This window comes from Monomorium pharaonis, chromosome 8 (genome assembly GCF_013373865.1).
Source record: "Monomorium pharaonis isolate MP-MQ-018 chromosome 8, ASM1337386v2, whole genome shotgun sequence".
Taxonomy (NCBI): Eukaryota; Metazoa; Arthropoda; class Insecta; order Hymenoptera; family Formicidae; genus Monomorium; species Monomorium pharaonis.
In genome coordinates, this window is record NC_050474.1 from 7,360,214 (window position 1) to 7,373,041 (window position 12,828).

Below are 12,828 nucleotides of genomic sequence, written 5' to 3' on the forward strand. Positions count from 1 at the left end.
AATAAAGAACGTCCAATAAATTAATAAAACGCCAATCCTAATGGGACGGAGGAATCGGAGGCGATTGAAGTCCTCTTCGAAACGAGTGAGCTGAAATTTATTAGCCCCGTCGTAGCGGCCGGTGAAACAAGAGAAACATATTCCGCAATAGCATGACAGTGAACATCGAATACGTGACGCTGAGTCATCTGCGAACGACGTGTTCCACGGACAATAAACTTATGCCGGTCGCTACGGACGTAAAATGCGGGTCCATCGTGACAGCACGAGCGTAAGAATAAAGGCCGAAAATAAGAGTCTCTCGTGGAGAATACAAATATGTTCTTATTCCCAGCAGTCAAATCGTAAAGTCACAGGAATAAAGATTATACCTGAGGATTAAAAATTACGAATCTCATCGGAAAACGTGATCAAAGACTGACGTCAGAGGAGTAACTTTACACGAAGTACGCAGAAAGATTTGCTTTGTTCGACAATTTCAAAGCGCATATATTTCCTTGTCTTTATTTCATTAAATCTGAAGAAACGTGTGTATAATAAAATTTCTCAAAAACCATAGAAATATATGCTTTATTAAATCTAAAGAAATCCTCCTCTCCGTGTAGCGATTTAAAAAAAAAAAAGCCGGTCTATCATAATTACGTCACCGGTACTAATTATAAAATTTACGAGAGAACTCCCCGCGGGAGTCCGATCGAGAAATATTTAGCGGTCAAAGCCACCGGGTTTCTGCCGCTAATTAAATTTTCACGAAGCGACGCCTCTCGCAAATTGCGAAGCTACCCTACGCCCGAAAGCCGCACGCAAACGGCCCGCGGTACGTCCCAACAACGATATTCCCAACAACGTGACATTATTTCGTCCTCCGCGCATAACGCGCGCGCGCCGGGGTCGTCTAGAGGTTACTTCCACTGGAGTGGAGTACCGGGGGGCCGATAAACACTTCCACACCGGCTGCCCCGCTGCTCCGTGTCTCTCCTTCTCGTCACGGTGTAAAATGCGGGTCCGCGTCGAGTCAAGGATATACGAAAGTGATGCACGACTTCCAGCGTGATGTGTCTCACCTTGGACGACTGGAGGAATTATGGTTGCGAGCCACGCGTCGCCGGGGACGCGCGAGCGCGTGGGAGTGGATCTGCGATCGACGGCGAGGTCTCCCGAGTGTGAGTCGCGTTCCGGGAAATCATTTTTCGAAAACGATACGCTATGCATATAGATCTTCAGGGGCACCCGGGGAACGTGGCGATTTGCCGGAACACCTCGGCGTCACGGCCGATGTGAATTATCGTGCTGCGGCAAAACAACTGTGGAAATATGAAATGGAAATATTGATATCGAGTCTCGCAAAGTGCTATATAGGAATCCAATGTATTACTCACTAATTGCAATGCTGTATTTGTAACTGCGATCATCGGTGATTACAGTGGGTGTTTGGCACGCGAAAATAATACGTGTATCACTGATTGATATAATGGTTGTAAGTATAGCATTGAAATCAGTAATATTTCACATTTCGATTTGGAGAATATTAATTTTCCAGATGAAATTCGTGTCTTAAGACAACGCAAGTTTGCAGCGTCTCAGAGTTACAACGAAATAAAATTAAAAATGATACGTTCATTCAATTTTTCTTTAGTGACGATTTTTTCAGATTAAAATAAGTTAAAATGACATACATAGGGGAAATAATTTTAGTGTATTATTAATAATTATGATAAAAATACGTTACCGCATAAAAAACAATATTTCTTCGTTATTTCACAGAAATTTAATTTAAAAATAATATATATTATTTGATGCTCCATATTATATAAATCTAACTTTAAAAAATTACAACTTTCTGATTTAACATAAATAGAAGTTTGCAAAATAAATTAACTTTTTAATTTAACTTAATTTACTTCCAACGTAACTCTCAACTGAATTAATTATTGTGTTCATCTAGCGCCTAACGTTTTAATTAAATTAATTTTATAGGGCACTAACTTTAACTTGATTCAGTTGGAAAAAAAAATCATTAATCCCTATCCAGGCCTGCCTAAATAATACAAAAAATTGTTGAGAAATACGATCGAAATATAACTGATCGAGCGTCACATTAGTACACTCTCAGCGAAGATATTATACCTGCACGATAACCCGTATTAACCATCCGACACCGTTTGCGGTGACGACGACCACAACACTCCGTCCGCGCGTCGCTGACCGAAACGGATCGTCCGGGTTTTTTATTTTTCGCCGTAGCCATAACCGCACCGCGAAAATCATGAGTCAAAGATGAGGGCAAAAGGGTAAAGGAACCCGCGCGACCGCACGGCCTGCAACGAAAAGGGTGAACGACGCCGGATCCTCGAGACTCGTGGGTTGAATTATGACCGTGGGAGCCTATAATCGTTAATTAAAGGCCCGTGGTGTCCTTGGTGGACCCTCGAGTTTAAACCGCGACGCGGGTTTCCACGTGCGCAGAAAACGCAATCCGTTTCGAGCGGCCGAAACACACACGCACGACGACGATCGGGCGCTCGACTCTCCCAAGTTGGAGTTCGTAAAATTCGCTTAACAAAAATGAAATTCTACGACACCGAGTGTTGGTAAGACGTCGTCGTGCGCGCAAACAAGATTGACGAACCGATCGAACGAGCAGCCCGCGCGCTTTTCTCGCCGACACCCGCGCTCGCGATCGTCAATCATCGCGAGTTAAAATCCGACAATTTGTATCCGACGGTACGATACCGCGGATGAAGTGAAACCGAACATCCTGTTCGAAACGGGCTCTGCCGCGTTCCGGTTGCCGTAGTTCGTTGCGGCTGTACAAGCGCGCGCCCTCCCGGCCCGATCGGCCGAGATACGATCGTCCTAAGTGCCGGGAGATATACGGCCTACGATTGGCATGCACGAAGCGTTGCCACTTACATGTACGCCGATATCCTCTACATCGTCCTCCGCCCATCGTCTTCTCTTCCTATTCGCCGTCTCTCCTTGCCGAGGGGGTTCCCTCGTTTCGAACCATTGCTTCGCGAGGTCACGCGAATCTAAACCGTTCTAGGGCGATCTGGGGGAAAAGGAGGTAAGACAAGCTTTCCTCGCGACTTCTGAACTGAGATTGAAAGCCTCAGGCACATACACACTTCGAAATAATTAAATTAATCGATTATAGAGTATTCAATTTTACATTTTTAAATAAGTGGCTACACTGAGGAAAAAAATGTTAATTTGACTAAATTTCCCAACTGAATTAAATTTGGTCTATTCAAGTATTTATATATTTCAATTAACTATATAAATACTTAAATTGAAACTTGTGCATTTTAACAAGTTAAAAGCATAAATTTTGAAACTGACAAAATTTTAATTTAGCTGAAAAATTTTGTCAAATTGACAATATTTTTTTATCAGTGCAAATATCAAAATCATTAGTCTGTTGACGTTGCGTTAATATGTAAAGAGATTTATAATTAAAATGATTTTAATTGTTTAACGTCAGAGATATCAATTGAAGAAAGAAAGATAAATATTATACTTGACTTGATTGCCTTCAATATTTATTGGCTATAAAAAAATCTTTTGATTGTTATGACAAAATACGCATTTCTAAAAAATACACATTCTGATTAATTGATTCGCTAGAAATAGACTTACCTCGTCATGTTTAAATAAAGATTTACTTCGGTGAAGTAAATTTACATCGCAAATAAATTTTTAAGTATCTTTTTCTCAATAAAGTCGCAAAAATACATATTTTCCCAATTTTAAAATAGAACACCTGTTGAAAAACCTGTTCGATGATAATAGCGCAAAAATCTTCACCCTTGCTACGCTCCGACTGAAATTCCAAGGGTAAAAATATTCGATCTACGCCACTGGCAACGTTACATCGCGTTCGAAGCCACCGCGCGGTTACTGAACTCTCCACGAAATTAACGTCGCACCTGGCCGAATTAAATTAACGCCGGACGATAAAAGGAAGCGAGAGGACGATCAAAGCAGGTAGAAGAGAGAAAGAGAGAGAAAGAGGAAAGGGTCAAAGTTGTCGGCAGACTCTCGTGGTCGAGCCATACATCTTTAAAATTATTTGTGCAACAAGGATGCGTTATTTTGATCTCAAGCGGCTAAGCTGGGATTCATGTAAATTTAACTATTTACTCAGGCATGTGTCAGGCTCCGCCGAATTTAACGAGGTTCACAGTTGAATCAAGAATTCATATTCGGCTTTCACCGACACCTTTCGGCGGGATCATTAATGAACGGGTATCAACTGCCGTCAATAAATTATGCAGGTATATACCTAAACGTCAACGTTGCTCGAATGTGTTTCAACAGCGATCAACGACCGGCCAGAAATTACAGTGACTGAACTATGGTACAAGTAGAAAGTTTAGAAAGTTGAAAGCAAATTCACAGCCCGTCTAATGTCCGCTTCGGACACACTTCATATTTAAAGGGACCTTTACGAATTACAACGAGGCCCGCTTCTCCGTTCTTTTGTTCTAAACCCCCCCACCCCCTCCCTCTCTGTCTAATCATTTATGTAAAGCTGGATTATTACTCGCGTGTTTCGGAGCACCCTTCGCTCGGGAGGATATATCACCACCCCGTGCTACGCACGAGGCCGATGAACTCTCGCCGCGGAATTAACGTCGCACCTGACCGAATTAAATTAACACTGCGCGATAAAAAGAAAGGGCGAGCGGAGGCGAAAAGGGGGAGGGGGCGGGGGAATAGTGGCGCCGTACCGACGATACCACGTCGGTCGATTCGTCGGTCTCGTACTAGCCCTTACGCAAAGCCAATCGGGTTTGGGGTGGCTTTATACCGACGTTAACGCCGGCATCGTTTACCCAGGGGTCTCATGGCGGCGACTCACGAAACGAGGGAGAAACGTCGCATAATGTGACTAACGTAATTAAGGTATAGCGACAAGGCCTATCCGCCCACGCCCTTCCGACTTCCTTCCTTCGTCGGTGCTCGCGCGCGTTTTACCCGCTACTCTCTTACTCGAGGGTTATAAACGAGAACTTGAAAGTCACTCACCCACCGTGCATTGATTTCGTCGGAGCTCCGCGTGAGATAAGCGCTCGTGACAGTCACGCTCCCTCCGTTCGTGCTGCCACGAGTATCTCTAGCGGCAATTATTAGAGCCACCGTGATCACTTACGATGGTCACAATTTGATAGCCCACTCACAGAAAGATGTTTGTTCTGCTGCTCCAAAAAAAAAAAAGCGATTACTCAATTTACCTTCTTCCTTGTAATAAGTATTAATTATCCTCAATAAATATTTTCTTAATAACAGTCTTAAAATGTACTTATCACAAATTTTAGAAAAACTCGTTACATACTTTTTCTCGAAGAATATTATGAAATTGAATTGAAGAAAAGTCAAAGTAATAAGTAAATTAGATTTTGGTTTTGTGTGACTTATATTATTTCTTAATTAAAATATTAATTTACTAGAATTCAAAATAAATTTCTTATTTACGATGACAAACTTATAATAAATTTGCAGATATATAAACTTAAACTATTTAAGTTTAAATTATTTAAAATGTGGTACTTATTTTTATCAAGTACATTTTTCTGTGTGTACAGAAGTTTATTTTAAGTAAACCTTACTCGTTCCAAGTAAATAATGAGTGTACTTTAAGACTATTCATCAAAGAGATATTCTTCGCAAAGATAACTTTACTTAAAAGAAGAAAACTAAAAAATGAGAAACTCCTTTTCTTAGCGTTAGAGAATAAATTTTTCTGTGTGTACTAACGTTTGTCACATCTAGTGTTAAATAAATCACTGTTCATAATGTGTACCATTCTAAATTTACTTTTATAAGTCATATTTATGTCACCAGTTATATCTACAACTTTGATTGTTTTTCAATACTTTCCCACGTTTCAAAAAACGTCACAATTCCTTTTTATTGCAACACCGCTCTTTTCAAGGTGCTACATTGGAGAGTGGAGTCAGACCTTGAACTGAATTTCTTCCGATCCACGCGGCGATGAATATCGGTTCAAAACTATCGCCGGTCGAGTTTGAAAATCTGGTCGCCGATGGAGGCTACCGGTTGGACCACTTTGGCCGCGCATCGATTCACGATCCGATATCCCGTGCATCGTCGAGAAAAAGCCTCGCGAAAGTGATTCCGGGCACGCGTCCGTTCGTTCACGTCGCCAATTAATTCTTTGCCGGCCGCTTGTGCCCCACGGGCACGACTAGCGCGCTATTTTTTTATTTTTTTTTTTTTGGCCCATGTTTTAGCCGGCTGATGCGTGTTCGCTGAGCAGGTGCGCGATTTCCGCACGAACTATAACGAATCGCAAGATGTACAAAGTTGAAACGACTGTATCTTGGCATTACGGTAGAGAAAATTAAGACATTTACATATCTTGGAAAAAATGCAAACCATTCAACTTCAACGAATACATTTTCTTTTATAAATATGTAAATAAATAGTTGGACAAAAAATTTTAAAACTTAAGGAGGCAGTCTGATTGTTTTATGATATTTAGCCATTTTTGGGATTTTTTTTTTATATCAGATAAGCTATAAGTTTGAACCTTAGCTATTTATTCTTTAAATGCTTCTTACAATTTTTTTCAAAATCTTGGCAATTATTTACAAATCTGTATGGACTCATAAAAGAAATATCGTTCACTGTTGTTTAAGGTGCAGAAATTATCTAAATTCAAAAAAATTCTTAATTTATATATATGTATATATATGTAATTTTTGTTTGAACTACAATCAAGTTATAAAATTGATTTTTATGTATAAAAAACAAAGTTTTGAAAAAAATTGATTTTTCTCCTTTTTCCGGAAACTTTATTTTTAGAGAAAAGAAAATTGGACTTTTTATTTGATTGTAGTTTGGATGAGAGAGGAAAATATTGTGAATATCTCTTGAAACATATTTGAGTCAATCAGAAAACTAGATGAGTTATCGCGGCAACAATTGTGAGAAATGTTTTGTTACGAGAAAAAAAGCGTTCAAAACATTGCAAACTATTTATACGTTAATTAAAAACTTTTACAAGTCGCTCATTTTTAATCCACTTTCTTTCCCAAGATTCACCCTATTAAAAAATAACAATCGATTCGTCGAAACCCAAGAGTCTCCGAGTATACTCTTGTAAGCGAAATTAAATAATTCACGAAGGATAAGTGTCGAGATCCGTAATACCGTTGATGGTCGTTAATCTTTAAATTCTTCAAACTTTCGTAATCGGTTAAATTTTAAATTTCATGCACGCTGCTCGTCGGCAATTAAATTAACTCCAGCTACTCTCCTTTTTTTTTCCGTAATCGCGCTAATTAATTTCTTATGTATTTTTCTTGATAAGAGGCGGCTCTGCGTCGGACGGGACCTTAATTTACGATCCGTGCGCGGCTAGATGAGAACAACGTAACAGGTCCTATCGTTTTATCGCAGTATTTACGTTCTATTATTCTCGATGTTGGCTCGTATATCGTCGGTCCGTTAAATTCCAAGACCGGCGAGGGACGAGGGGAGGGGAAAGCGCGGCGGTGAGACGTATACCAGGGACATCGTGGTAGAGGTACCCTCACGACCAAGTAATGGGCCATTTATTTTCACTCGTTGACCCTCGCCGAGACTAATGTGTCTCAGCAAGCTTTTTCGCATCCCTTGGCGGTGCGCCTTCACGTTCCGCCACTCAAGTGGTTTTTACAAGACGCTCCGTACCGAACCGGCCGTTCTGCGGGCTACAAAGCACCGAAGCAAAAGCGCACCGAGGGCTCGTGCAGCCGAAAATAAAGTGGAGGCTTTATCATCGCTGTGGCAAAAGCCCAATTACACCCGGGGGACGGGAGATAGAGGCGCAGCGTCGCACAAAGGAGTCCGATTCGCGGCTCGTTGAAACCTATTCCGGACGTTGTTTATTCGCGACAACGACGACGACGACGACGACGACGACGACGACGACAATGCGAATGCAATACAACGATCTTTTCCCCCTCGCAATGGACTCTCTCCTTTCGCCGCATAAATATACAGATGTGACAAACGTGAAACAAATATTCCGCGCGACGTTTTCCGGCCCCTCCCTTTCGCTGTTCAAATACATTCGGTCGTTAAAGGAAAGTGTCGGTCGAGTTTGCGAACACTGTGCTCCGAATCACCGCGCCAGACATCGCGAGGCATCGTCAAGAATTCTATCAGGTTTCCCTTACGGGCAAACGTTTATACGAAGACCCCCAACGCGATTTGCAGAAACCTTTACCATCGCGGACAGACGACGGACGAGAGCGGAGCTTGAACCTCAGCTTAGGGGATGACGGCAGAGACCGGGGGAGGGGGTGGGGAAACTTCGAGGGAATTGAACGCTGGAAAGAGTTTCCTATGTCTCGGGGCCAGTGGCTTTCAATCTCCCCCGAGTCGAGTTTGGGTATCTTGAACATTGTCTACATATCTATATCGGGCACGTGTGTTATCGCTTCCACCTAAGACAACAAGATTCCCGAGGAACCTCAAGGAATATCAGTCCGAACTGTCCTAAATAAACGATAAAATTTGGGAAATTGGTGAATGACACCTTTAAACTTCCCACGCGACGTTGTTTGTTTAAAAACTCTCGTGGAATCGATATTCGAGATATCTAACATATTATTAACTCGCTTTTTAAATTCAAATTACATTCGCATCCCTCCTCTCTTCTCAACAAGAATTCATATATATATATCACTCTAAAAAATATCAGTGTGAAATTTCACCACACCCATTTAGTTAAATAATTCGGTGTGAATTTTAACACCGAAATTGTAGAGACAAATGGGGTGAAAACGCGATAACCTAAACAGCGTTTAGGTTATCGTGATGTATCAGGTTATTAAGTCCGTGTTCGCACCATCCGTCATCATTATTAATCGGACATCTGGGAAAAGTATAGAAGACTTCACAGTCTTTTTCGTTGTTTCAAGTTATAATAGTTTGTGATAATTAGTGATAATTATTATCGAAAAGGATAAATTACGCAGCTCGACAATATGCTTATCAAGGTAAAGTACCAGAAGAAGTTACCTGAAGAAGTTCATCCACTTAGATACAAGTGATCCAGCGGAAGAATCCATTGTTAATACGCATTGCAGTGTTTCTGGTAACACCATCCTTGATGTAAACATCACACCGCCAGTAGTGTTAAGATTCACACCGCAACAATGTTAATTTTCCACATCAAGCACAGAGTGTTGATTTCACACCAACATGGTGAGAATTATATAAACACCCATATGGGTGTTACAATCTACACTACTGGTGTTAAATTCACACCTATATTTTTTAGAGTCGATTACATACTCCTGGAAACAAATGAATAAAATCGATCGCCTAGAAAAAACGTATTGGAAGAAAGTATTTCGCTCTTTCGCAGCACGACACGCGGACGCATTGTCTCCAAGAAAATTTCGGATGAGTACCACTGCGTCCCAAGGCTGGACAAGAGGGTGAAATCGGCGAGTCGAGAGGAGGACGGAAGAAAGAGGGCAGGTGACGAGCGTACCGACGCGAGATGAGGCGAAACGAGGCGAGAGGAGGAGAAGGAGGAGGACGAAGGGAGGAAGGGGGACGGCCACGGTGATTTCCCGGTTAGAAAAGCCGCGCGCACGGTTCATCGTTCGGCTGGAAGCTGGCCAAATGCACTTAGCCTTCTATCAGGGGGCCCTTCCGTAAGTGTCCTCCCGCCCTCCCGCCGGCACCGACACCGTCGTCATTCGGTGAACGGGCTAGATAATCCTCGTATTTACTGCCGCAGATAACGGTCGGCGTATCTCTCCTCTCTTCTACGACTGGGGATCTTTCCGCGCGCGCGCGCGCGCGCGCGAGTTCGAGCTCCTCTACTCGCACGTAAACACAAAAAAACAAGAAAGCTCTTTCATAAAAGCTTTCGCGACCGTCGGCTTTCCACCCGGAAGACTCGCCTTGTGCCCCGGCCCTTTCCCTCGCTCCCCCCGGCGACTCGGAGAATCGCCGACAAAAGGCCCGCGCAAACACGAGGGACGCTCGCTGGAGTCGCGAAGGGAGTCGGGATAAAAGCGCCCCTTAAAAAGAAACGCGGGGAATGCGTATTAAGTATTTTTCCTGCCTTGCTTAAAATAAAGGACCAACGAGGGGGAGAAGATTCGCGTGCAGGGAGGATTCAAGGGAGCGCGTTCAACGGATAAGAGAGAGCATCACGCGATCATATCAGGTCGCGAAGGTAATACGTGATTCGGCAATAACAAGTTAAAGCCAGAAATAACGAGTTCAATCGAGAGAGAGAGAGAGAGAGAGATCCATAAAATTCGACAGCTATTTTCTTTCGAATTCAGTTATTCAGAATGATTAATATCTGTTTATCAAATTTTCTCGTTATTTTTTTTTTTGTGGCGGAGATTCAGAGGCACGGCGAAAAAAAATTAAATAATGAACCGTAAAATCTCAATAATACAATTAATTGCCTCGAAACCAACGTTTTTGTGTAAGCGGAAACGCGAAATTTCCAGTAAAACGTGTATATCAAACTATTTCAAATATTTCAAATGTTTTTTTTTTTGTCTCTTCGGTAACGCTCGTCGAAGGCACTTGACGGAAAAGAGAACGCGAGATAACGTGTCGCCCGACCAGACGGGAAAATTGTGATAAAACCTGTCCGTAAAAAGTAACCGGAGAAGACGATGATCCCGCGGTGGCGCGCCGTAACCGAAGTACAGGGGCGTTATGTTTCCGCTGTGACGTTTATTTGGCCGATTTAGGTGTTTACCAAACGAGCGGTGTGTCGCGTGCAGCGCGGACGGATAAATATTTTCGGTGCCGCGGACCGATGATTTGTTTTCCAGCGCGAGAGGCGAGCCAACGGCGTGCCAACATCCTCCGGGAAAACAATGTCTCCCCACGCGAGACGGCATCGCGACGATCGACAGCGATTCCCTGTCTTTCTCTCTCTCTCTCTTTCTCTCTCTCTCTTTTTCTCCTCGAGAGTGAGTAAACAGATAGCGATATAACGGATAACGACATAGGCCCTCACTTCAATCGATGGGGAAAGAAAATTGAGCGACTGCACTTAAATCTTCTTGCTTCACCGAGCGAACCTTGCTTCACCAGTCAGCAAGTGACATTAAATCAATCTTTCAAAACATGGATTTTATGAACGTTATAACATATTTGTTTAATGTCTTTTAATTGTTATACTTCTAAACATTATAATTGCAGTGTAGAGAAATATTATTGTTCGCTACCCCTGCACCGAAAGTGATTCTTTTCTCACCTGTCAAGAGCTTCAAGGACCAACATTTCGACGCACAGAGGTAACAAAAAATATTGTTATACGTGCGGTTGGGCGATTTTTCTCACTCGCGAACGCACTCGAAGAAAATGGCCGACTTTTCCCACTTGTAACACAAATATCCATTTAAACGTTCTACTCAAATATTTTCCATAATAATGTATACAACATTGTATACAACATTAAAAACCACAGATTTGGAAACGTTACGTGTTATAAAATATCAATGTAATAACGTTGGTGATATCTCGCTTGTTGGGAACGTACGTTTACGTAATCGATAAATATATAAGAGTAGATGTATCGCGCGATTAAGGAAACGAGAGAGAATAAATCACGTTTTCTTTTTTTCATTTCTGTTACCGCCGTTCGCAATTCCACGCGCGAGAAACTTGGCGAGATCGTCGCGGGTAATGACAATGGCGGGCGGGAATTTCGTCTCCGCTGTACGCACGCTTTATCTTAATTTCCGCCGGCTCCAATTTAAGCGGAATCGCTCTTTTTTTTTTTTTTTACAGTCGATCTGTTTAACGACGGACGCGGCGATGGGGCACGAGCCCGGGAAGAGACACCGTTACGGATATTACCGGTAAAAGAGTCAGAAGAGGAGGGAAGGGGGGAGGGACGGAGGGATCCAAGAGGAAAAAGCTCGCTCTTCCGCATGAGGGGGAGGAGAGGACGAGAACGGCAAATGAAACGCGACGCTTATAATCTTCCTATCTCGCTTCTTAGCGCACCCCTCCCCCCCGCCCACCCGGGTCATCCACCTCCCGGCGTCTTCTACCGTGTCCCACCTGCTTGCTTTCAGCCGACGCTGTAATTCAGCTTGACGCCCCGCGAAAAAGCTCAGCCGCGCCGAAGAGGAGAGCGTACGTAGGGATTAAACGACGGGCGAGTAAACGATTCCCGTTCGAGACAAGCCGACCCGCGATCGTAAATTTTATTCCACCGTGATAGGCGACGATTCCTCTCGCTCGACATTAGTCATCCAGATTTTCACGAGCAATCTCGCGCGCGCAATCGAGAGATTCGACGCGTTGAAGGGCGCATCGCGGCGACCAAATAATATTCCCGTCCGGTCGTGAAAATAAAGCTTAAACTGCTATTTTTTGATGTTAAAATTCCAAGTTACAGTTATGTAATAAAAAAATTTTTTTTTAGGTTTTTCTTCTACCTTATAGATTGCAAAATGTTAGAAAAACTGAACACTGTGAGACAACTTTAATTTATTGAAAAAATCTCATTAAATATTATTCCCAATTAAATCCAAATTTTAATAACGGAACTTTGTAGCAAGCTTGAATAAACCTCCGGGTGAAAATTCAAGGGTTAATTGTGTCTCAAACGAGCGAGATTACGCGAAGTTGAAGCGTGAGAAAGCTACGATTATTTTTAAAAAATGTCGCGGCACAATAACACGTCAAGATATACGCATGTATGTTAATACGAGCGGATAAAATACGACGTAGAATTAATACAGCTGATAGGGAAATGACGTGTGTGAGAATTTTCAACGGGCATTAAGACAAAGCGTATGCGCGACGACTTCATTC

At 42.5% G+C, this 12,828-nt stretch overlaps 1 protein-coding gene across 5 annotated transcripts in view; it reads right to left on the reverse strand.

The window, feature by feature from the left end:
- Positions 1-12,828, reverse strand: part of LOC105829932 (polyhomeotic-proximal chromatin protein) — a 260,143-nt gene that overhangs the window by 139,001 nt on the left and 108,314 nt on the right. The gene's annotated exons all lie outside the window — the stretch shown is intronic.